At 46.2% G+C, this 22,106-nt stretch overlaps 1 protein-coding gene and 1 pseudogene across 2 annotated transcripts in view; one reads left to right on the top strand and one right to left on the bottom strand.

The window, feature by feature from the left end:
• Nucleotides 1–2,938: 2,938 nt before the first annotated feature.
• Nucleotides 2,939–22,106, top strand: part of ST6GAL1 (ST6 beta-galactoside alpha-2,6-sialyltransferase 1) — a 128,735-nt gene continuing 109,567 nt past the window's right edge. The window contains exon 1 of the mRNA XM_080919090.1: nucleotides 2,939–3,144. The gene's annotated coding sequence lies outside the window, so the exon portion shown is untranslated. The remainder of the gene's footprint in view (nucleotides 3,145–22,106) is intronic.
• Nucleotides 17,848–18,628, bottom strand: LOC308422962 (ribosome biogenesis protein NSA2 homolog; annotated as a pseudogene). Its single transcript has one exon. The product of its transcript is annotated as a ribosome biogenesis protein NSA2 homolog (transcript).

Here is a 22,106-nt window from a genome sequence, read left to right as displayed (position 1 = left end):
GACCACTTTTATGAGCGAGAACCACTTCCAGGTCTTTGTGAACATCTGAAGGGGGCTTGGAGAAAATGATTAGGGAGGAAACTTCTAATTGCTGCCCATATCCTTTGCTGCCAGGGTACTTGTCAAGAAATGCCTCAGAAATACTGTTTGCAAGTGGCATGTTGTAACAATTACAAAGCAAGACCTGATTTACATTCACCAGCAAATGGCCTGAAGGGCTCACTGCGCAGGGCAAGACCGATACTGAGGGACTGTCTTCTCTATTAAGAGTGCAGCAGCAATAACACCACAAATTAGGTGATTTAAAGCACTTGAAAGGTATTCTTCATCACTCTCAAGTCTACTGGGTCCAAGGTCTAGGTGACAACAGCTTTGGCAATTGGTGAGGACAGGTATCTTTTCTGTAGCTGGTGCCTTTTGGCTTCATCTTAACGTGGTAGAAGGACATGCCAGTGACTCCTTGGTAAGTGGGCTCACTCAAGATGGCTCTGCCCTCATGACTCTTCTCCTCTCCAAGACCTCATCTCCTAATGCTGGCAGTTGAGTGTGGCTTGAGATCTCAGTATAGGAATAGAGGGGGCTTTCAGATGGTTGGGAGCAGACGTTACAGAATGTGGGCTTCTGAGGAAAGCAGCCAGCATGAACTACATTGCTATAGCCTGAAGCTCTGTAGTCTCTGACCAGCATGACGAACTACATTCCTGTAGCCACCAGCTCTATAATCCCCAACCAGCATGACAAACTACATTCCTATACCCTGTCAATCTAGCTCTGCGTTACAATTCGACATTTTGTCTACCGTTGTAGGTCAGAAGTCCCTACTGATGAAAGAGCCATCTTGGAAAGCTACCAGATAATGATGCCCCTTGCAATTTTTCTGGGAATATTTCTACGTGTTTATTCATCTGTCCCAGATCCCCCAGGGCTTCTTCTTAGGTTTGCCATGGTGTGTGGGTATTATCAATGTGGCAAGTTCAAAACCCAGGGTGAGCCCCTTCCCTTTCCCTCCATTGACTGGTTGGAGTTCTAGCATACAAAACTGAAGACTGGGGGGGGGGGGGTTGTACCTCATTTTAAAAAAGTCTCTTTCCTATTGTTTGGTTCTTAGTTCCTAAATTGAGTTGAAACAAGAGGGAGGTTGAAAGGAAGGATTGAAGCTTTCAATGAATCTGAGGGATCCGAGACTTCTCAAGGGCCTGGGTGACTTAATTTCTATATCTGCAAGTGGGCTTAACACCTTGTTGTAGCATAAGCAACGCTGTAACAAGCACGCTGTGCCTTTGGTGGTTCTTGTTTAGATGCTTAGATGGCTCCGCTTCCTGTGTCGGTCACGGTTCAGGTGCTTACGCCATCTGCACAGCTTCAAAGCCCATCTGAGATTCTCACGCAAACTCCTTGTTCCTGCTCCAGCTTCAAAAATGGCGTCAGAAGAATCTACATAAATCACAAGTACACACCACGCACCACGCATTAAACTCGTTTTAGAGCCTCTCAGTGTACTGGAACAAAACCTTCGACCTTCAGTTAGCACCCTTTCAGACAGTCACCGAGTTTGCTTCCGTTCACTTACAGCAGAGTGCACTATTAGGCGCATACTCAGTAGGCTAGACTCTACGTTCCTTGCTCCACACAAATCATTTCGTGTAAACATGATCATTAGCACTGTCCTTAAGTTCTCCATGTTGCAGAAGAGGAAAGAATGGCCCAGAAAGACCGTGGAACTCACCCAAGAACAAATAGCTTCTTGGCCACAGAACTGAATTCTCTGTCTAGCACTTTCTGATTCAGGTCTCTGCCTCCAGAGTAGCTGTGGGAGGGCAAGCAGCAAGCAGAGGGCCCTGGAATCACAGGATGGAGGAAAGGCAGTCTGAAAGAAGGGTGCTGGGGAGAACGATGCAACTTTTCCCTTCCCAGGTTGTTGGTGGGAAGCGGCTACCTGGACTTAAAGCTCTGGTCTCAGCTTCAAGCACTTTAACTGCCGAGGCCATTTTTTTCTACACAGAAAATCCAGACCAGCAATTTTCTGTGTTCTCGGATCTCTATTTGATCCCAGCGCAGAGGTGGATACGCGGCAGACATTTGGGACGTGATTACTGCATGGGGTAGTCGAATCTCTTCTCAGGGATATGAAGAACTGAAGGGGTGGCGAGATGCCTCTTTCCAGTTCTCTTACAGAGAACTGCAAGGTTTTCAGCCTTTCAGAAGTGGCCAGTGGGTAATCAGATATGACCAGGCTGCCAGGTTACTCCTTTAGCACGATTGTTTCCTCCTGACTGCTCCAGTAGCCTTGTCCTAAGCCCAGTGGAAGGAAGGTGACCGGTGACCTGTCTTTACTTTTGTAGCCGGGGCCTGTCTGCCTGCGTACCTGCTGCAGAAGTTCCATGTCGCGGGGGTCCAGAACATCTCAAAAAAAAAAGTTTGACAGTGCTTTGTACAGTCCACACTTGATGTTGTTTTTTTTTTTTTTTAAACTCTAAATATTACAGTCTAAGATGTGTGTGTTCTACATGAACTTTTGAGTTTTCACTCATCCTGTGTAGAGCCAGGACAAGCACTTTGGTACGAGCGTTTTTTTCCGCCAGACAACATTGAATCCAATCCATCGGGACACCAGGGGGTGGGGCTGGAGGCCGCTTTTGGGCTTCCTTGCCTGCCGCATTGCTCCGCCCCCAGGCTTGCTCTTTGTGGACAGTCTCCCTGCATTACAGGGAGCCCTAAGTAGGCACCTTTAACCTTGAGCCTGCTCGCTAGCGACCTCCAGAGGGCCAGGATGGTTTGGGACCGGTGTGATAGAGCACTCTCCTAGTTTTAACGACTCTATTTGCATAACGGAGACCGCGCTTCCTCCCGCCGGTCTGCAGTGCATTTCTTCCCTCCTTCCCGGTCCTCTGCACCCACATCTGCGGGTCTCCCTCTGCTCCCCAGAAGATCCCTTCTCAAGGGGACTCACTCGGAGCTTGAGCACCGGGCTCTTCTCCTTCGGCCCGGAGAGGTCGGGAGGCACCTGGGGGCGTGGAGCTGAGCACCAGGCTGGGCTGGGGAGCCGCCCTGGCACTGCCAGACCCTAACAAAGGGAATCGGGCTGCGCGCCTCGCGAGCGCTCGGTGGGCTCAGCCGCCGTCTTCCAGGCTGAGAGCGCTGCAAGTGAGTAGGGGTGAGGCGGGCGGCACGGGCCGGGAGGAGTGCAGGGGTGAGCTGAGAGGCACTAGGAGCCGCCGCCCCAGGCTGGGGATGTCTGTCGCCGGTCCAGGGGAGGGACCACCTTGGCCTCCCCCCGGCACGCCAGCCTGCACACCCATAACAAACCCACGTGTGCGGGGCCCGCAGGAACCTACACCGCGGCGTCTGCATTGTGTAAGGGGTTGTTGCCTTGTGGAGTGAGGGTTCCCTTAGATCTTGCTTACTGGGGTAACAGATCCGGAAGCTAAGCCTGGTGGAAGGAGAGGGAGCGCAGGCATCACAACAAACGCACGTGTGGCCCCGCTGGAGGTTTGGGGCGCAGCCATCCCTGCTGAACCTCCTTTGGGCAGATTATTGTTAGCGCTTGGAGGGTGGCAAGAGACGTTTCGCATCAGTGCCCTGTGAAGGGTCGGACTAAACATGTAGATTTTTAAAAAAGGAAACAGAAAAAAAAAAAAAAAAAAAAAAAAACCAAAAACAAGAAAGAACCCACAAAAGCCCCCAACCCCAAATACGCTTCACCCTTTGGCACGGGTTTGAGGTGAAAGGGACAAGCCCTCATCTCTCCCCCGAGGTTTTCTTAAGAGTCGTGGGTAGAACTAAGGGTCTGTAGGTACCCTTCTAAAATAGACCCTGCACGACACACCATTGTCCCCGTGCTCTGGCGACTGCCTCTGTTGGGGAATCTCGAGCGCCTCCCAAGCCTGCTGAAAGAATAGTTCATTTTAACTAAATCCGCCAGTGAGGTCTTGGGTTTCGCTTGCTCTTCGCCTGGGAGCTCCCTGTGCCTAGACACTCCTGGTGTCACTGACTCCTCTTCACATAAGGCCACCCAGGGACCCTTATCTAGACGGGGGGCTTATAGGAGGCTCGCCGAGGTAAGTCCGCTGTTTGCTGCGTCTTCCCCTTTACTTTCATTCTGCTCACGCTGCCGGATTTTTAGCGTAGAGAGGTCTGGGCTTGTCAGCCCTGAGGATGAGTTGGGGACAGGAAGGGGGCGGTGAACGGATCCTAGGCGACTTGTGCAGGAGTGACAGCATCTTACCTCTCTGCTGCCTCACCTTGAGTAGTCCCTGTGGAGACAAGCCTGTCTCTGAGAGAACTGGACAGCCTCCAACCGTGTACCATTGTTATTGAAAAGGTCCAGGCAGCAGCTGTGGAACCTTTTATTTTACAGGCAGGAAACTGAGGTCTGAGAGTTCAGCGCCTCGAGTGTGGGTCTTCCAACTAACTGCTCGGCCTGCGTCCAGAGGATTCTGTGGTTGGCTTAAAAGGCAGTAGCCTCGGGCAGAGCGGAGCGAAACAAAGAAAATAATTCAAATTGGAAACTGCACCCCTCCACGATAGCCTTTCAAGAGTTCTCTGTTTAGCAGAGAAGAGAGAGTTAGCGTTTCCCCACTTCCCAGCCTGTCCTGCTTCTTAACTTTGCTCTGTTCTCCTGGCTGCCCCCTTGTTTCTCAAACTGAACTAGGGCCAACTGTGGAGGCTTAGATGTTTTGCCGGCGCTAAGAAGTCTTTGTTCGGGCAGAAGCAGGGGCTGTTGACATCAGCCCCATTGGGAGGAAAGTGTCTCTTGTAACAGGCTGCTCCTGAGCCCCTCACTAGAGAACGAAGCCTTGTTTTCATTAGTTTTATTTCATTAATTTATCTATTATTTATGAGTCCCGTGGAAGCAACTGTGCTTTTTGTGTTTAGCAGAGAACATTGAGGTCAGTTTCTCCAAAGCTAGCTAGCTGGCTGTGGTCCGCGGCTCCATCCCTTCACCGCCTAGGTGTTTACTTCCTCCTAGGTGTGTTTACTTTCCCCTTCATTTCCAGGCTGTTTAACTTTGTAATGTCAACGTAAAAAACCCACAGCTCTCAATTTACAGGAGAGAGTGTATTCTGGAGCCACTCTGAGTGACCATGGCCTGGGAACACAGATTTAGGTTACCACAATTTCTATGTCACAACGTGGAAGCAGCTTCTTGGAGTGTTTACTTTTACCGGGCAGAGAAACTCGCTAATTAAGGAAAATGTAAAATACATTGGCTGGTTCATCAGAGAGGCAGGTTCATAAAAATTTGGGAAGCTTTTCTACAGGGCCAAGATTCTATCTGGTGGCATTCTTAGCTTTTAGACTGGTAGAAGTTAGTTTCCTGCTAAGTTACTAGATTTTAAAAGGCTTTTGATATGTTCTCAAAAGATGTTATTTTCAACAGGGATTCAGGGTAGGGGTAGGGACAGGGGCTGGGCAACAAATGGACTGGGGTGAGGGAGTGGTGATGGAACTGGGGGGTGGTCCAAGAAATGGCTGCTTTGAAGGACCAGAATTTAGCTCAGGATAAAGTAATTAGCCTCTGGACCTGCAAACTTCCAGTCTCCAAAGTACTGTAATTCTAAACAGCCAACTAATCTCTGTGGACAGGGATTGTTTCTGGAATGTCTGCTCCCAGCCAGGTGAGGTTGTCTCCTCAGGATGGTAATGAAGTTGAGGCTCCTTTTGTTTTCAGGAGGGAAAATTTAAGGACCTAAGAAGAGAAACTACCTGCCCCCTAATACACAGAACACACCGCCAACCTGCTTTTAATGTCCCTTTCTGCGTCAAAGGGAAGGTGTTGCATCAAACAAGTTGTTGGTACCCCAGAGTAAAGTCAAAGTTAGGTTGCTATAACACCACCCTTAAATCCTAAAGGATTTAAATAGGTTTGGCTTTCAAGCAGAGGAATGGGTGCTGAGAGCAGGTAAGGCGTGGAGTATTGCAGTTAGGATGAAGAATCGCTTCTCACTGGCTTGCCCAGAGGTTCATTTCCGTCTGAAATGGGAGGGGGAGCTGCTTTGCAAATATTTGCAAAGCAAAGGACAGAAGACAGAGACCCCACTTAGCTCTAACTTCTTGGGCTCCATTTTTTCTTTCTGTTTTTTTTTTTTTTTCCCAGTGAACCTGCCAGTCTGCCCTGGCTCTCCTGGGAACTAGATGCTGCTGGGCCTTGGAGTCTGAGGAGGGCATGCGCTGCAGTTCAGGGCTCACACCTTGCATCAGTGTGTGGCATTTCTGAATGAGAAGAATTTGATAAGGGGAACATATTTTTTTTTCTTGCTTGTCTGCATACATTCTCTAACCTCACGATAGTACTCTGACTCCATAGCCGTGCTTCTATAGGTTTGCTTGCAACACTAACAAAGGATGAAATGCTATTATTCTGTATCAACATACTAGAGATGATTTTTCTAAGTGATTACCAAAAACGTCATGTCAGATTTCATAATCAAAGTTTTCCGGTTATAAGAACGAGAACATTCCCATTGCAGAGCATATCCACGATACAAAAAAGGATTGAGAAACAAATATAAAAATTCCACTATCCCAAACAACCATGCATTATCTCGTAGTCTGGTTTCTAGATTTTGTTTAAAAAATATTATTATATTTATCTTGATGGCTTTTTGTTTTCAAAATAATATATAATAATATATAATATAAAATATATAATATTTAATAATATACTATATAATATAACACACAATCTATAAATATGTAATATGATAAAATGTAAATATATAAAATATGATAATATATAATATATGTAATATTAAATATACATAACTGCTTGTCTGCATGCATTCTCAAACTTTGTATTCCATGGCTGTGCTGGTATAGGCTCACTTGCAACACTAAATATTATATATTATATAATATATACATTATATATTATATTGTAGCATTAATTATATAAATATAATAATTTCTCATAGATAATATATAAATATGTAAAAACATATAATTCTATAATATATAAATACATACATTTTAATATATAAATATATATTTATCTCTATAGTTTTTTCTTTTCAAAGTAATTGAGAATCATTGTATGTATAGTTACAGTTTTCCTATTTCACACTTTACAATAAAGTTCTGATGATGACCACATCAGCTGCCTAGCGCTTTTGGCCTGTTCCCTCGGCATCTGACACCTTCAGTGCTTGTTTCTGTGAGGGCACGTGAGGGGTGGAGCCCTAGCCTCTCTCCTATCTTATCTCTGCCCCAAACCTTCAAATGTTAGCCACAGTTTTTCTCTGAGAAATCCAGAGGTACTAATAACTACAGTAGAGGGAGAAGGACCCAGGACAGGGTCTTTGAGCTATGGTCTTGCTTTCATGGCCCCTGAAAACTCCATAGTAAAGTTTCTGTAAATGTTCAGTGAGCAACCCCAGGGCCGTTTGTTAATTCACTTGACACATTGAGCAGAAGCCTTGTAGTCTAAAGGAGGGAACCAGGGTGATAGAGAAATGCCAGACGCTATTGATCACACAGGAGACAAGCCCTCATGCCTGGAACAGTGGAAACGTCTGTGGAGGCCACTCTGGGAGGTCATTCACACCTGTTTCATTTGACAGTATGATTTATTTACTTTCTTGAATTTCTACAAGGTAGAGCCCGATGTCGAACTATTGGGTTATGTTGACTGTTGAGGAAACTTAGAAGATTTGGTCTAATTACATATGAAGTCTTCAAGTGAGAGAGCATTAGAAACTTAGAACGCAAGCAATCGAGGGTCTGAATTCTTGCTTGCCACTCACTGCCTGTGCAGGCATGGTTGGGGTACTTGCTGCCCTTGTTGGGGTTCCAGCTTGTCACGCAAACCACAGCAACACGGATCTCAGCTCAGCAAGTGTAGCTTATTAACCACACACCCAGGACTGAACTTCAGAACCACAAAGGACTCAGGAGCCCAGCTGTGGTACCAGTCTGTCCCCAGGGCGGGCTTTTTATAGGATAATCAGGTTCAGAAGTTTAAAGGCAAGTGGTGAAGAGGCTCACCATTTTTTGCTAATTAGATAAAGTGTTCGCAGTTATCCTTTGAGCTGATTGGAGGTCCAGGCTGTGAACTGGGGAGCTCCAGTAAACTGAGCTAACAGAGCACACGTGATTCCACCATAGCCTTTTGGGTAATTTGTAGTGTTCTTCAAGGTCAGCTCTGGAGACTTACTTCTGGGAAGTGGAGTCTGAGACCCTGAACTTAATTTCACCTTTTGAGCGAAATGGAGACTGAACACGAAATGGCTAAAGTGATGTTAAAAGGAGCGGGCTTCATCAGTACTTAGCGTCAATTAGTGTTCACCGAGGAAGAGGGCCAGTGGGCCTAATTCCTCAGGGCAGCTGTAAGATGATATTGAATATAGAAGGCCAGTGCCTGGTTAAGTCCTCAGCCATCATTAATCCCCCCTCCCCCACCCCCAACAAGCTTTCAGAATTTGTGGCCTCCGCGGTTTGCTTCGTGTGGCTTTTTGCCCCTGAGGATGGCTAATTAAAATGTACATGGCAAGTCAAGAGAAATAGTCGCTTGCACAAGGCAGTTTCATTTTGTTTATTATGAAAAAAACTTCAAATGCCTATCAAAAGCGCGCAGTGAGTTGTGTAGCTCCCGTCCACTCCTTATGAAAGGGCATGGCTGACCTGTAGCCCTGCCCCAACCCCATGCTAACTCTAAAGTATGCCCCAGACATCTTATCGGCCTAGCCCATAAATATTTCACTCAGCCCGATGATGCATATTGAAGACACTGGGTTGTGTTGGCTCGGGGCCTGTCTCTTCCCTTGCTATTTTGGAACCCTTCAAGTCCGTGAGGAGCGGGCCAAAGAGGGAGGGCCCGGAAATCCTGGGAACATTTTCAGCTTTACTGGTCAAATATGGAGGTCATGCCATGTCCCAAAGTGACAAAGAGAGTGTAAGGAACCCTGCACTTAGAGTCAGGAGACCTGATTTGAGCAAGAGCCACCTCTTACCAATCGCCTGCGTTTGGCAGGAGAAGCGGATTTATTTGTTTATTTATTTATTTATTACAGCCCATGGACAGGAGGCTGGTGACTACTGATTAAGGGAATTCGGGTGGCCAGTGCTAGCTAGGCCTAAACCATACTGGCGCCAAGCTCTCCCTCCCGGGAGGCAGAGCTTCCACACGGATTGAGGGAGGGCCCTTAGGCTGAGGGCCCACGCTCACCACCCTGTACTTATTCTATGACGTGCCAAAGGTAGCTCAGATGTTTAGGTAACCTCCGCAGGCTGCCTGTAGCTCTTTCTTCCCCGGGCTCTGCTTTATAGAGGGGGCAAAGAAAGCCCTGGTTCTGCCATTCATCTGTCAGGCCACATGTTCTTCTGAAGTTCCCTTTTATTAGAAGGGGTGAATGTCCCTGTTGATCTCTGATGTTGATATGTCTTGGTCTCTTCTGCTGTTGAACCCAAGAAAGAAGACAGAGTCAGATAAGGTGATCAAATTAAAGCCCCAGTTTACTGGGACTCCCGGCATTCCTAAGTCTAGCCGGTGACGTGTGGTCCCTGGCCACGAACAAGTACAGCTTAGGGCAAGAGGCATGCCGCCCTGGTACACCATGCCAGGAACTCAACTGTTGCTTCTTTCCTATCTCCCTTCTGGCTCTGATACCAAATAAAAGTTGTATGCAAGTCTAAGAGGCTTCCTCACAAGAATAATACAGGGACTTCCTTTATAGCATTCAGATAATAAGAAATTAACCTTCTTCCTATATGACCTCCTCCCACAGTCCATTTGTTTGTTTGCCCGTAGCCCTGGAGATTAAACCCTGGGTTACGGGCATCCTAGGCAAGTGAGCACTAAGCCATGTGCCCAGCCCTTCCTTCCACTTCTCCAAAGTGATTCCCTTTTACAGATGGAGAAAGACCCTTTCAGCCCCCTCTGCCAAGCTGCCCTGCTCCTACACAGTTTGTTTGTGTGTTTGTTTCTTGAAACGGGATCTTACCGACCGGTGGTCCTAATGGTCCTTCTACTCAAGCTGGCCTTGAACTCACAAAGATCCACCTGGCTCCCCAGTTCTGGGATCAAAGGAATGTGCCACCCTGCCTGCCCCAAAAGTACTTTACAAACTCAGTTTATGGATTACATCATGTCTGCCACTTTACAAATGGGTCTTTTTAGTTTGCTGTATGAAATGGAAGTCTCCTCAGCATTGTGCGCCTACTATTTTTTTTTTCTCACAGCTACAACGCAGTCTATTTTTCGGAGTGCATTTATTTAACTGATCTTTGCTTGCAAGATACATTTGTCTGTTTTCATAAACTGTATTCTGAGTATTCACACTGCATATACGGAAGTTGGCCACAGGAAGCCAGTTCTGGGGAGGGTGGCAAGTGTATGAGAACAGAGTCACTGAGGACCAGGCCCGGAACACTGGACTGGGTGACTGCCCAGCACGCCACCGAGAGACTGTATCTGGACGACAAGATATTTTTGGAACTATCCTGGCCTGGTTGTGTGCCCTCAGCTGCAAGTGAAAACACAGAGTGACGTCATCAGCTTCTCCCCCATCCCATGGAGCCTTCCAAGGCTGTTTCTATTCTCAGGGTCAGGCTTGGGCAGGAGACCAGAGGAGAGGAGAGGCTGGGGTGAGAGAGGAGGAGGGAAGTGAGAAAAGGCTCGGGAGGAGGAGGGAGGAGGAGGAGGTTTTCTACTCCATCTTGCCTTTGGGCTGTGCTTCCCTAGGTCCCACCCACAGAGGTGGGCTATTGAAGATGGGGGCTTCCGACACATTGGTAAGAAAATAGATGTGGAAAAGGGAGCTTTCTTTCTCTGTTTTTGTTTTGAGATAGCATTTCTCTGTGAATCCCTGGCTGTCCTGGAACTCATTGTATAGACCAGGCTGGCCTCAAACTCAGATAACTGCTGGCCTCAGCTTCTCGTGCTGGGATTAAAGATGTGTGCTACCACTGCCTGTCGGAATTGGGAATTGGGGCTTTCTCTTCCGAGCTTTCTCTCCGGTAGGAAGTCAAACCAAGAGGCCTCTCTCAGGGAGAGTCGCACTGAGTGACTGTGGTGGAAATGAGAACCGCTCTGAGGGAGGGTGGGCTGGAGAAAACAGAAGTACCCAGGAAGCTATGCTGAGAGGCAGAGAACTGCTTGTCAGGGAGTCTCCAGAACGGATGGAAACAGAGGACTCTGAGAAGTGTCTATAGGAAGAAGCACAAGATACAGGACTGAGGATGTGGGGCCAGTGGAGGACAGAAAGGCCTGTTTCCATATATTCAGCGAACGTGGAACAGCAGGGAAACCTTCAAGGAGGCCTGACTGTAGTTTTCCCTGGATCTTGGCAGCTCTCCACAGTTCTGTTGTTGACTTCAGCTTGGCCTGACCTGATATTCATAAATTATGTTCATATGAATAAATATATCATATATGCTTTAGATGACCAGGAAACCTGGCAACTGGGAGAGAAAGATGTGTCCCAGGAGGATGTCCATGGAACTCTTTTCCTTATGGCCTGCTTCTGTCTCCCCGGTTTGTAGAGTTTCCTACAGCACAGTGTTTCTGATGTGCCTCCTACTTCTTTGTTCTTCTTTCATTGCAGGGCTGGGGCTACATGGATGCAAGGCAGGTCCCCTACCAGCCAGGCTATAGACCCAGCCCCTCACCCGGCTTTTTAACTTTTGTAGCCATCAACCCTCTGCTTGATTGGCCCTCCGGGTACCCACCATGCCATTTTTGTATTAGCCTTCGTTTAGGTTGATGAGGGAAACATGATACAGGTTTTTCTGTGTTCTTGGCTCTCATTATGAGGAACTGTGTGTGTGTGTGTGTGTGTGTGTGTGTGTGTTTTCACCCATTCTGGACAGCAAGCTGGGATCTTGACATTAGTAGCTCCCTTTTGCAGGTGAGAAGAAAATTGAGGTTCAGGGAGGGCCGGAGGCTTGCCCACAGTCCTGCTGCTGTTGGGGTGCAGTTCAGAGTGGGGGTAAATCTTCACCTCTTCCTCTACATCCTCCCACAGGTGTCTCACTGACAGTATCCCCCACTCCTTTGGGTCTGGGAAATGCTTAGTTTTGTCCGTGGGGAGCCTCACTGAACAGTTTCTTCCCGCAATTCCTCCAAGACAAATAACGACTTTCTGAGGCCATGAGGTGCATGTAGTGTGGCTTTTCTATCAGGCCTATGTAAGTCCATTTCTCTTTTTGGTGAGACTCATTTTGGATCATGCTTGGTTTCTCTTTATCTCCCCTTTACTCATTAAAGCTGTGATACCCACTTATGATCACTGTCCGGTTAAAAGCAGTGTTGGAGACACCCACTGATTAGCATGGCCTGGGACTGCTGCCTTCAGTGTTGGGAAACGTGTAACTGAAGCTCAGTATTGGTATTGCTAAGGGCTTATCTTGCAGATATACTGCTTAAACAACTTCTTTTAGAGAATAGAGCCAACAATAATGTGTTCTTTCGATATTTATTGAGCACCTATTATCTGCTTGACAAAAGACTACCTACTTAAAGAATATGCTATACACGCACACAAAGAATAATGAGTAGGGTCTTGGAAGATAGTGACTAACAGACAAACTTTTTGTACCAATCCTGCTCCTCTCTTCTCAGGATCCCAACTTTGTTCATTCATTCATTCATTCAATAAGTCTCGAGTTCCTCCTGCCTGCTATGTGCAGCCCTCGTTTTGGTGTATAGACAGATAAGCCCTATTCTTTTCTTCCACCCAGAACTTGCTCAGAGGCACCCTTGACAAATGATTACAAGCTAATTCATTCATGTTATGATTGGAGCGTGCTCAGCCTGGGGAGAAAGGTTTCGAAACATTCTCTGGAGGAAGAGACAGCTCAGCTAGTGTTAGCAGGTAACAGGGCTGCTCTTTTGACTGGAGAGTGAGAAGGAGCTGACGGCGGGTCATGCGTGAGGACCAGCATGTTGATGTGTTGAGGTTGACCCTGAGGAGTAGCGTCAGACTGAGGAAGTGGTGGGAGCTGAGGTGAGGTACTTGTATGTGCAGGACAGCCTTTCCTCATGCCCTCTGGGCCACGCTCTGTCATTACCTATCCTGTGGGCGAGGAAACAAAAGTTCAAGGCAGTCTGGTGACTTGTTCAAAGGCAGGGAGCTGAGGTGCTTGGACTTGACCGTGGGCCTCTTGCTCTCCAGTCAGGCATTTGGCCTCTAGTCTAGGGCCTGCAGGGGCAAGCTGAAGTCTGATTTTGCTGGCCGAGGTAACCTTCCTTTTCTTTTAGTCTTTCTTAAAAAAAAATTATTAAGTATTTTCTCTACTTACATTTCAAATGTTATCCCCTTTCCCAGTACCCCCCCCCCCCGGAATCCCCCTATTGGATCCCCCTCCCCCTACCTCCACAAGAGTTCTCCCCCACCCACCCACTCCCTCCATTTTCTCCACCTCAGTATTCCCCCACACTGGGATACTGAGCCCCTACAGGGTCAAGGACCCTCCTTCTGCCTATGCCCTACAGGGCCATCCTCTGCTACACATGCTGCTGAAACCATGGGTCCACTTATGTGCACTCCCCAGCTGGTGGTCCAGTCCCTGGGAGCTTTGGGTGGGAGGACATGGTTGGTTGACACTGCTGTGGGGTTGCAAACCCCCTCAAGCTCCTCCAGTCATTCCTCTGACTCCTCCACCAGGGACCCCATTCTCAGTCCAGCGATTGGTTGAGAGCACTGACTCTATTTCTCAGGCTCTGGCAGAGCCTCTCAGGACACAGCTATGCCAGGCACCTGTCAGCATGCACTTCTTGGCATCCACAATATCAACCAAAGTAGAAACAAAAAGAACTATACAAAGAATCAACAAAACCGGGAACTGGTTCTTTGAAAAAATCAACAAGATAGATAAAGCCTTAGCCAGGCTAACCAGAGGGCACAGGGACAATATCCAAATTAACAAAATCAGAAATGAAAAGGGAGATATAACAACAGAAACTGAGGAAATTAAGAAAATCATCAGATCCTACTACAAAAGTCTATACTCAAGAATACTGGAAAATCTGAAGGAAATGGACAATTTTTCTAGACAGATACCAGGTCCAAAGTTAAATCAGGACCAGATAAACCATCTAAGCTGTCCCATGACCCCTAAAAAAATGAAAGCAGTCATCAAAAGTCTTCCAACTAAAAAAAAAAAAAAAGCTCAGGACCAGATGGATTTAGTGCAGAATTCTATCAGACCTTCATAGAAAACCTAATACCTATACTCTCCAAACTATTTCACAAAATAGAAACAGAAGGAACACTACCCAATTCCTTCTAGGAAGCCACAATTACTTATTCCTAAACCACACAAAGACCCAACAAAGAAAGAAAATTTCTGACCAATCTCCCTTATGAACATTGATGTAAAAATTTTGAAGATTTTTGCAAACCATATCCTAGAACATATCAAAACGATCATTCGCTATGATCAAGTAGGCTTTATCCCTGGGATGCAGGGATGGTTTAATACATGGACATCCATCAATGTCATCCACTACATAAACAAACTCAAAGGAAAAAAAAAAACACCACATGATCATCTTATTAGATGCTGAGAAAGCATTTGATACAATTCAACACAAGTTCATGTTCAAAGTCAGGAATTCAAGGCCCACACCTAAACATATATACAAGCAATATACAGCAAACCAGTAGCCAAGATCAAACTAAATGGAGAGAAATTTGAAGCAATCCCACAGGAACTAGACAAGGCTGCCCACTTTCTCCCTACCTATTTAATATAGTACTTCTACCTAGCCAGAGCAATTAGACAGCAAAAAGAGGTCAAAGGGATACAAATTGGAAAGAAAAACATCAAAATATTACTGCTTACAGATGAGATGACATGATAGTGTACTTAAGTGACCCCAAAAATTCCACCAGCGAATTCCTAAACCTGCTAAACAACTTCAGCAAAGTGGCTGAATATAAAGCTAACTCAAACAAACCAGTAGCCTTTCTCTACTCAAAGGATAAACATACTGAGAAAGAAATTAGGGAAATGACACCCTTCAAAATGGTCATAAACAATATAAAATACCTTGGTGTGACTCTAACCGAGGAAGTGAAGTATCTGTAGGACAAGAACTTCAAGTCCCTGAAGAAGGAAATTGAAGATCTCAGAAGATGGAAAGATCTTCCATGCTCATGGATTAGAAGAATCAACATAGTAAAATTGGCCATCTTGCCAAAAGCAAGCTATAGATTCAATGCAATTCCCACCAAAATTTCAACTCAATTCTTTACAGAGTTAGAAAGAGCAATTAGCAAATTCATATGGAATAACAAAAAAATTCAGGATATTGAAAACTATTTTCAACAATAAAAGAACTTCTGGGGGAATCACCATTCCTGACCTCAAATTGTATTACAGAGCAATTATGATAAAAACCACATGCTATTGATACAGAGACAGGCAGGTAGATCGTTCAGTCTTTAAAGGGGAGCACCCCTTTCCAAATCTTTGTCTATCCTCTTGCCTCTCGGCATTAGCACCATCTGCTACACCACGGCTAGCTGGCTGCCCTCTCCTGTGATTTGGTCTTGATTTTTACTTCTATTTATTCAGCCAACCAGTAGACTAGAAATGTCCAAAGACACCTTTATAGGACAAAAAAGACAAAGAGTCTTTTATTTTCTTAGAGCATTTCAGATTCCTATTGGAATTTAGGCATCACCTGTGAAAGATCTGGGATTGGGATTGGCGTTGTGGAGGGTCTGGGGAGGTGGAGCAAGGGTTTTCGGCTGCACTGGACAAGGGGGAAACATTTGGGAAGGAATGAAATTCACTTACAAACAAAACTGTTCTGTTTACCCGACTATAAATGAGCTCTTGGGCTGTTGTCTTCATCTCCAAGGATAAGTTCTGATTTGGAGTTGGTCTTGGGTTGAGGGAGCGGTGTAGTGTAATTAGTCAAAGTGTAGTTTATTGAAAATTAATAAATTAAGAACTCAAAGACAGAGCAATGAAATTATGGGCTGGAAATAAAACTCTAGAATATTTTTAGAGAAAATTGATAGGTAAGCTGGGAGTATAACGCTGGCACAGTGACAGGACCCTCTCCCAGCATAAGTGAAGCTCCAGGCTCAACCTGCAGCAAACTATGCACCTTTGGCAGGGGAACCCAGTGGGATCCAATAAAAACCAAGTTGGTGGTAGTGGAAGGAAGCCTGAGGAAAAACTACAGCATGTTCTCAGGACAAAAGAAATATACCTGAAGTCGCAAGGCTGTACAAAGGTGCTTCTTTAGAATGACCATAGTGGGAGTTTTAAAAGTTTCTTTAAAATTTTTTATCGCACAGGACTTAACATGGGTCACTGTCATATAAGCATATAATATACTCTCATCTCTTTTTCCTCCCGTTCCTATGTTCAACCATCAGGAAACCCTTAAGAGGCACAAGTCATTCTTATCTATGTTCTCGTTGCCCAAAACTTGGTCCCATGCCACATCTGGGTGCAGAGATCTGCAGGTCTCCAGATGGCAGTTGTGTCTGTCTGATCTGGGAGTTGGCAGCAGAGAAGGCTGTTTAGTCCGGAGAGTATGAGTGTCAAACTGACTGAGCTCTAAACCAGACAGGACGACCTGGATCGTGGCTTTAAAACCAAACACAGAACAGAGAACCTGCATAGGCTCATCTAAAACGCCATCACAGGTCACGAGTGTGCAGCGTGTGCAGAGTCGGGTGAGAGAAACAGAGGAACCGGACAGTATTTGGGAGTCACCGGTATTTGGGAGTCAACTTCTGAACCTCCAGGTAAAACAGCACAGTGTAGATCATCAGACTCAGAAGCTACTGAGGGAAGGTCTCTCGGAGGGGACAGTTTGGCCTGGGTGCGGAAGATGAATTCTGAGGTTTGATTTGAAAGAAGGGGGTTGAGAGAACGCTGAGGAGGAGTGGACGTGTGTGGCCTGTCTGTCAGGGTCATTGTGAGCAACTTGTGGCCGGAGAGCAAAGGTGAAGGAATGCACAGCTGCTCTTAATTGTGCAGCCTTAGTGTGCCAGGAAGCACACACTTGTGTGTATAAACTGAACGTTTGGCCCCCGAGATGACCCCTCTGAGGTATGGTTGGGGGAAGTTTTATTGTAGATATGAGGCAAGAAAGAGAAAGTCGTAGGTTGGACATGGCCAGATTGCACTTGGCCATGAGGAGAGACAGAGAAGAGGGTGTGGCTGCCCAGGAGAGCAGTCGAGAGCAAGCCTGGAGAGGAAGATAAGAGACTGAAGAGCCTGAAACAGGGTTATATAGGAATGAGAAGCAGGGAGGGAAGCCTCCGAGCTGGAAAAGTTTAGGGTAAGGGTGGGGTGAGTGAAACTGGAGGCCTCTGTGTGCTTTGGTAGGGTAATAGGCCCCACAGATAGCCTTCTGACCTCCTTAACAGTGACAAGGAAATGGCTGCTTTGGTAGGGAGAATGGGTGCCAGAATTTGTGGGGATGGTGTTTTCTTTGGCCCTGACAACAGCCCCATGGAATGCATAGTTGTTTGTAGCTACCTTACTGAAATAAAAATGACAGAAGACAAATGTGAGGTATGTTTTTTACAGGTTGCATTTTATCAATGAACTTATAATATGCTTGCATACTTATGTTTACCTGTAAAATAATGTATACTTTAGCTTTGTGGGGTCTTACTTACCGTTACATTACTGTGAAGAGACATTATGACCATGGCAACTCTTATAGGGAAAGCATTTGATTGGTGCCTTGCTTATAGTTTTTTTTTTTTTTTTTTTTTTTTTAAATTGGGTAGTGTTTTATTTTCCTTTACAATTTAATAAATACTTCATAATTGCACTTGATAAGGCTGCTTGGTAGTTCAAAAAGGTCACAGCGGCGGTGTTTTCCTGACTGTGTAGTCTTCGGTAGTGAGTGGAATGACTTGTATGACGTCACTGTCAAACCAGCAGGACTGCATTTATGCACCCATCGTTTTCAGGATTGTTGGTAACTTGGGCGTACTTTCCCCGAATCACCTTGTCTCCTTGTGTCACAAGGCCCAACTCGTTCACATTCACTTCAGTAACTGTGCCTTTGGTGATCACACCCAGTGTTGTGTACAGTGTGGATGATGGAGTCTTTTTCACACCAAGTATAGGCAGACAAAAGGTAGCTTTCAGCTCAGGGTGTGTGACATGGGCTTTTTTGAAACGCAGACCCATCAGCCTAATGCACTTCTCATATTTAGGTGGTTTTCTTGTAAAACCATCACCAACAAAGCAGACTTTAGTAACCATTCCCTTCCATGTCTTCTTTTTTCTTTTTCCTGTTCGAATAACTTTCAATACTTCTGTTTCTCCTTGGGCACGAACTTTGGGTAGAGGAACCTCCCATTTTCCTGCCTTTTCTTTTCGTTTCTGCTTAATCATGTTGGAAAGTACTTTTGCTCTTGACTGCCCCTCTCTGTCCAGCAGATAGGCAGGGACTGCTCCCTGTGGAGTCTTATCATCCTTCTGCTTGGTGTTTCTCTTTTCATGCATCTTAATAGTCTTTTTCATTTGTATTTTCTCTGCATGGCACAGTTTATGGTAGAGCTTAGCTTTCAGGCCAATCATTTTCTTTTGCTTTTTTTGAGTGTTCATGGGCCTCCCAACCTTCTTTCTTTCTCTTTTTCTCATGGTAGTCCAAACAATATCCATATCGTTTGCTGTGTAATTCAATATATTCATTCTGTGGCATGATGACAGTCGGGAACAGCAGTCCGCGACCTCCTGGATTCCAAAAACCTTTTAATTTCTGGGTGTTACTGGCCCACGAGCCTGTTCCTCTCGGGCCGGAACGGGTTGCTTATAGTTTTAAAGGGTTAGTCCCTGACTAATATGGTGGGAAGCAGACAGGCATGGCACTGGTACAGTAGCTGAGAGTTTGGTATTCTCCTCTGCAGGCAGCAGTAGAGTAAGAGAGAGGGAAGGAGGGAGAAAGGGAGGGAGGGAGAGAGAGAGAGACAGACAGAGAGAGACAGAGAGAGACACAGAGAGAGACAGAGAAAAGACAGAAAGAGCGAGACAGAGAGAGAGCTGGAGGGACAAACAGACTAGACTAGACTAGACTGGACTGGACTGGACTAGACTAGACTGGACTGGACTGACTGGACTGGACTAGACTGGACTAGACTAGACCTGGTCATGGTCTTTTGAAATCTCACAGGCCATTTCCAGTGACACACCTCCTCCAACAAGGCCACACTTCCTAATCCTTTGAATCCTACCCAAACAGTTCTACTCTCTGGTGCTGGTGACTAAACATTTAAGTTATGAGCCTACGGTGACCATTGTTGTCTGAACTACCTCAGGTTGTAAATTTTATGGCTAAAGTTTTAGATCTGATCACAATCTATTGTTCAGACTCCGGTATCCAGCTGCTATGTGATCTCAGTCCACTTAACAACACCCCTAATTTCCTTCCCATTAACAGGGGTTGTGATTGTTCCACTGTCTCGTGTCATGAATTTTTATGTTCAAATCAGGCTGTAGATATTACATGACAAATAAAGACAGAAGAGCCACATAGAGGGCCTGTGACTGTGGACACAGGCTTTGCCTTCCTGAAGGTGTACAACGGCTAAAGCACCCATGGGTGTCTGAATGCTCATAGCCATGGACAGGGTCCCCCAAGTGTTGAAACAAAGGACTTGGTCAAGAGGCATGACACTGTACTGTCCTGATTCACGTACGCATCCCTGGGCTGCAGTGGGAGACAGAGGGTGGGCAGGCACCTGTGTTGCCTGGCCTACTGACAGAATCCTTCTCCTGTCTTCCCGGTTGCTGGGGAATGCCTGGGCTAGGGAGTTGGTCTGGCTAGCTGTCAACAGCTCAGCGAGGGTGGAGGAGGGCACCCAGACGTGCATACTACAAGGAGGAATGTGAGAACCGACAGGCAAGGTGGCAGTCTCCATTTTGTACGGGTACCTACGAGGACCAACAACATTCAGGAGGAAGGGCGCCTAGATCTCAGACTGATCTAATGTGACCTGGAACATCTTACTTCCACTCTAGGAAGAATGGGGAGGGCCCTGGCAAGGTCTAGAGGTTCAAACGCCTTAGCCTAGGAGAATGTGTGCCCACATAAGAAGGCGTGGTCACGCTACTGTAAATACCCAGTGTACTCCACAGTGTTGAAGGGATCCACCTGTCTGCATCCACCAGATCTCTCAGCTTATGAGGGCCAGGCATGTGTCACCATACTCAGAAGCCCCTGGAGCTGACAGAGAGAAGAGGAATTCTCTCATCTCTTGAACCATAGTTATTTGGTAGACTGTGGTTTCTTGGACAGTAGGTATTGTGCACAGCTCTAAGCCCAGCACAAGACTGAACACTGGGGTATCTCCTGGAGTGAGCTCAGCTCTCCCGATGTTCATAGGCCACACTTGGCCACACTACATGCACAGCAGCTTTGCAAGGAAGGCCAGGAGAGCTGTCAGAGAAAGCCGTAGCCGTCTGGGGCAAGCACCACCTCTCAGCTGTGCTTAGCTCATGAAAGAATACTTTTTTTTTTCTGTCAATTGTGGCCCTGGGAGGGAGAGTCAAGCAGAAATGGAGGAGGGAATGTGTCTGGTGTGGTTCTCCATGTGAACTGTGATGAGAGCCAGGCTTGGGACCTTGCTCATCCGAGGCCCTTGGGAACCAAGGACATTGACGTTTGCTCCAGGTGAGAGAGGGAAGGAGGCAGCCTGCCAGCTCTGCCAAATGCTGTTTGCTGTGGGGCTGGAGGATGCTGGCCCAGGGCCTGAGCTGGAGGAGGCTAATGATGTGTGAGGAAAAAATCCCTCAGATAAAGCTTCCTGCTAGAGGACATGCGGCTGCCTCTCTTTTCATCTTCACAATTAATGTCTTATTCTGGGATGTGGGTTTGGAAAAGAGAGGGGAACAGGCAAAGGGGAGCCTGCAGCTTTGCTCAGGGCAGCACTTCTGTGTTGGAAGAGTCCTCCTCAGCCTCCAAGGACAGTCAGTGACCCAACCAGTGAGGCTGAGCAGTTTGCTGCTTCCTGGTCACCTTTCCAGTCTCCCTTCCTCAGGAAGCACTTAGCATTTGGGGGACAAGTCACATGCTTTCCAGCTAGGTGGACTTGGGTTTAAATTCCAGATGTGTTGTTTGTTAACTCTTGGAACTTGAAGACCAAACTTCTCAGATGCTCATTTTGCACCACAGTCTGAAGTAATTGTCCCTACATCATAGAACTGACATGCGTGCTTCAGCTAGGGCTGGACACATGACCCTGATCAACAAATCCAGAATCTACAAAGTACTGCAGAGAGAAAGAGAGAGAGGGAGAGGGAGAGGGAGACAGAGACACACAGAGACAGATAGACAGACACAGAAAGAGAGAGACAGACAGAGAGATAGACAGAGACACAGAGAGAGATATAGTCAGAGAGAGAGAGGCAAAGAGACACAGAGATAGAGAGAGAGAGAGACCCAGGAAACAATTGCCAGCCAACAATAGGCTGATGAAAAAAATGAACAGGTAGTTCTCAAAAGAAGAAACACAAATGGTCAGTAAATGTTTTAAAAGGCATTCAACCTCCCTAGTCATCAGAGAACTGCTTTGAGATATTGACTATCTCATCCTAGTCAGAATGGCTACCATCAATAAATCTGATCACAAATGTTTGGAGAGGATGTGTGGAAAGAGAAACCCGTATTCATTGCTGGGGGAGGGAAAATTATACAGTCTCAGGGCAAATCACCACGGAGAGTTCTCAAATAAATAAGTAAATGAATGAAGAATTACTGCATGGCCACACCTCTTGGTATATACATATGTATGTATGTATGTATGTATATATATATATATATAACTAGAGACTCCACGCCCTACCACAGAGATACTTGAACCTCCATCTATGTTCACTGTAGCTCTTTTTTTACAGTAGCAAGGAAACAGAGCCAACTTAGATGTTCATCAACAGATGAATGGATCATGAAAATGTGGGCCTTACACAGAGTGGAACACCATACAGCTATGAAGAGGAAAAAATTGCAGAAAAAATGGAAGGCCCAGGAAAAGTATAATGTTGAGTGAGGTTTACACTGGAAAGGCAACATGTGTGTCCTCATATTTAGCTTCTGTCCTATAATCTATGTGTGTGCACAGGTCAATAGGTGTGAGTGGGGACAAACTTTAGAAAGGAGACCAAGAGAGGTTAATGTAAATCAT

The sequence above is a fragment of the Micromys minutus genome (genome assembly GCF_963924665.1).
Source record: "Micromys minutus genome assembly, chromosome: 7".
Taxonomy (NCBI): Eukaryota; Metazoa; Chordata; class Mammalia; order Rodentia; family Muridae; genus Micromys; species Micromys minutus.
The sequence above is the reverse complement of the archived record's forward strand: the minus strand, read 5'-3'. Positions and strand labels throughout refer to the sequence as shown.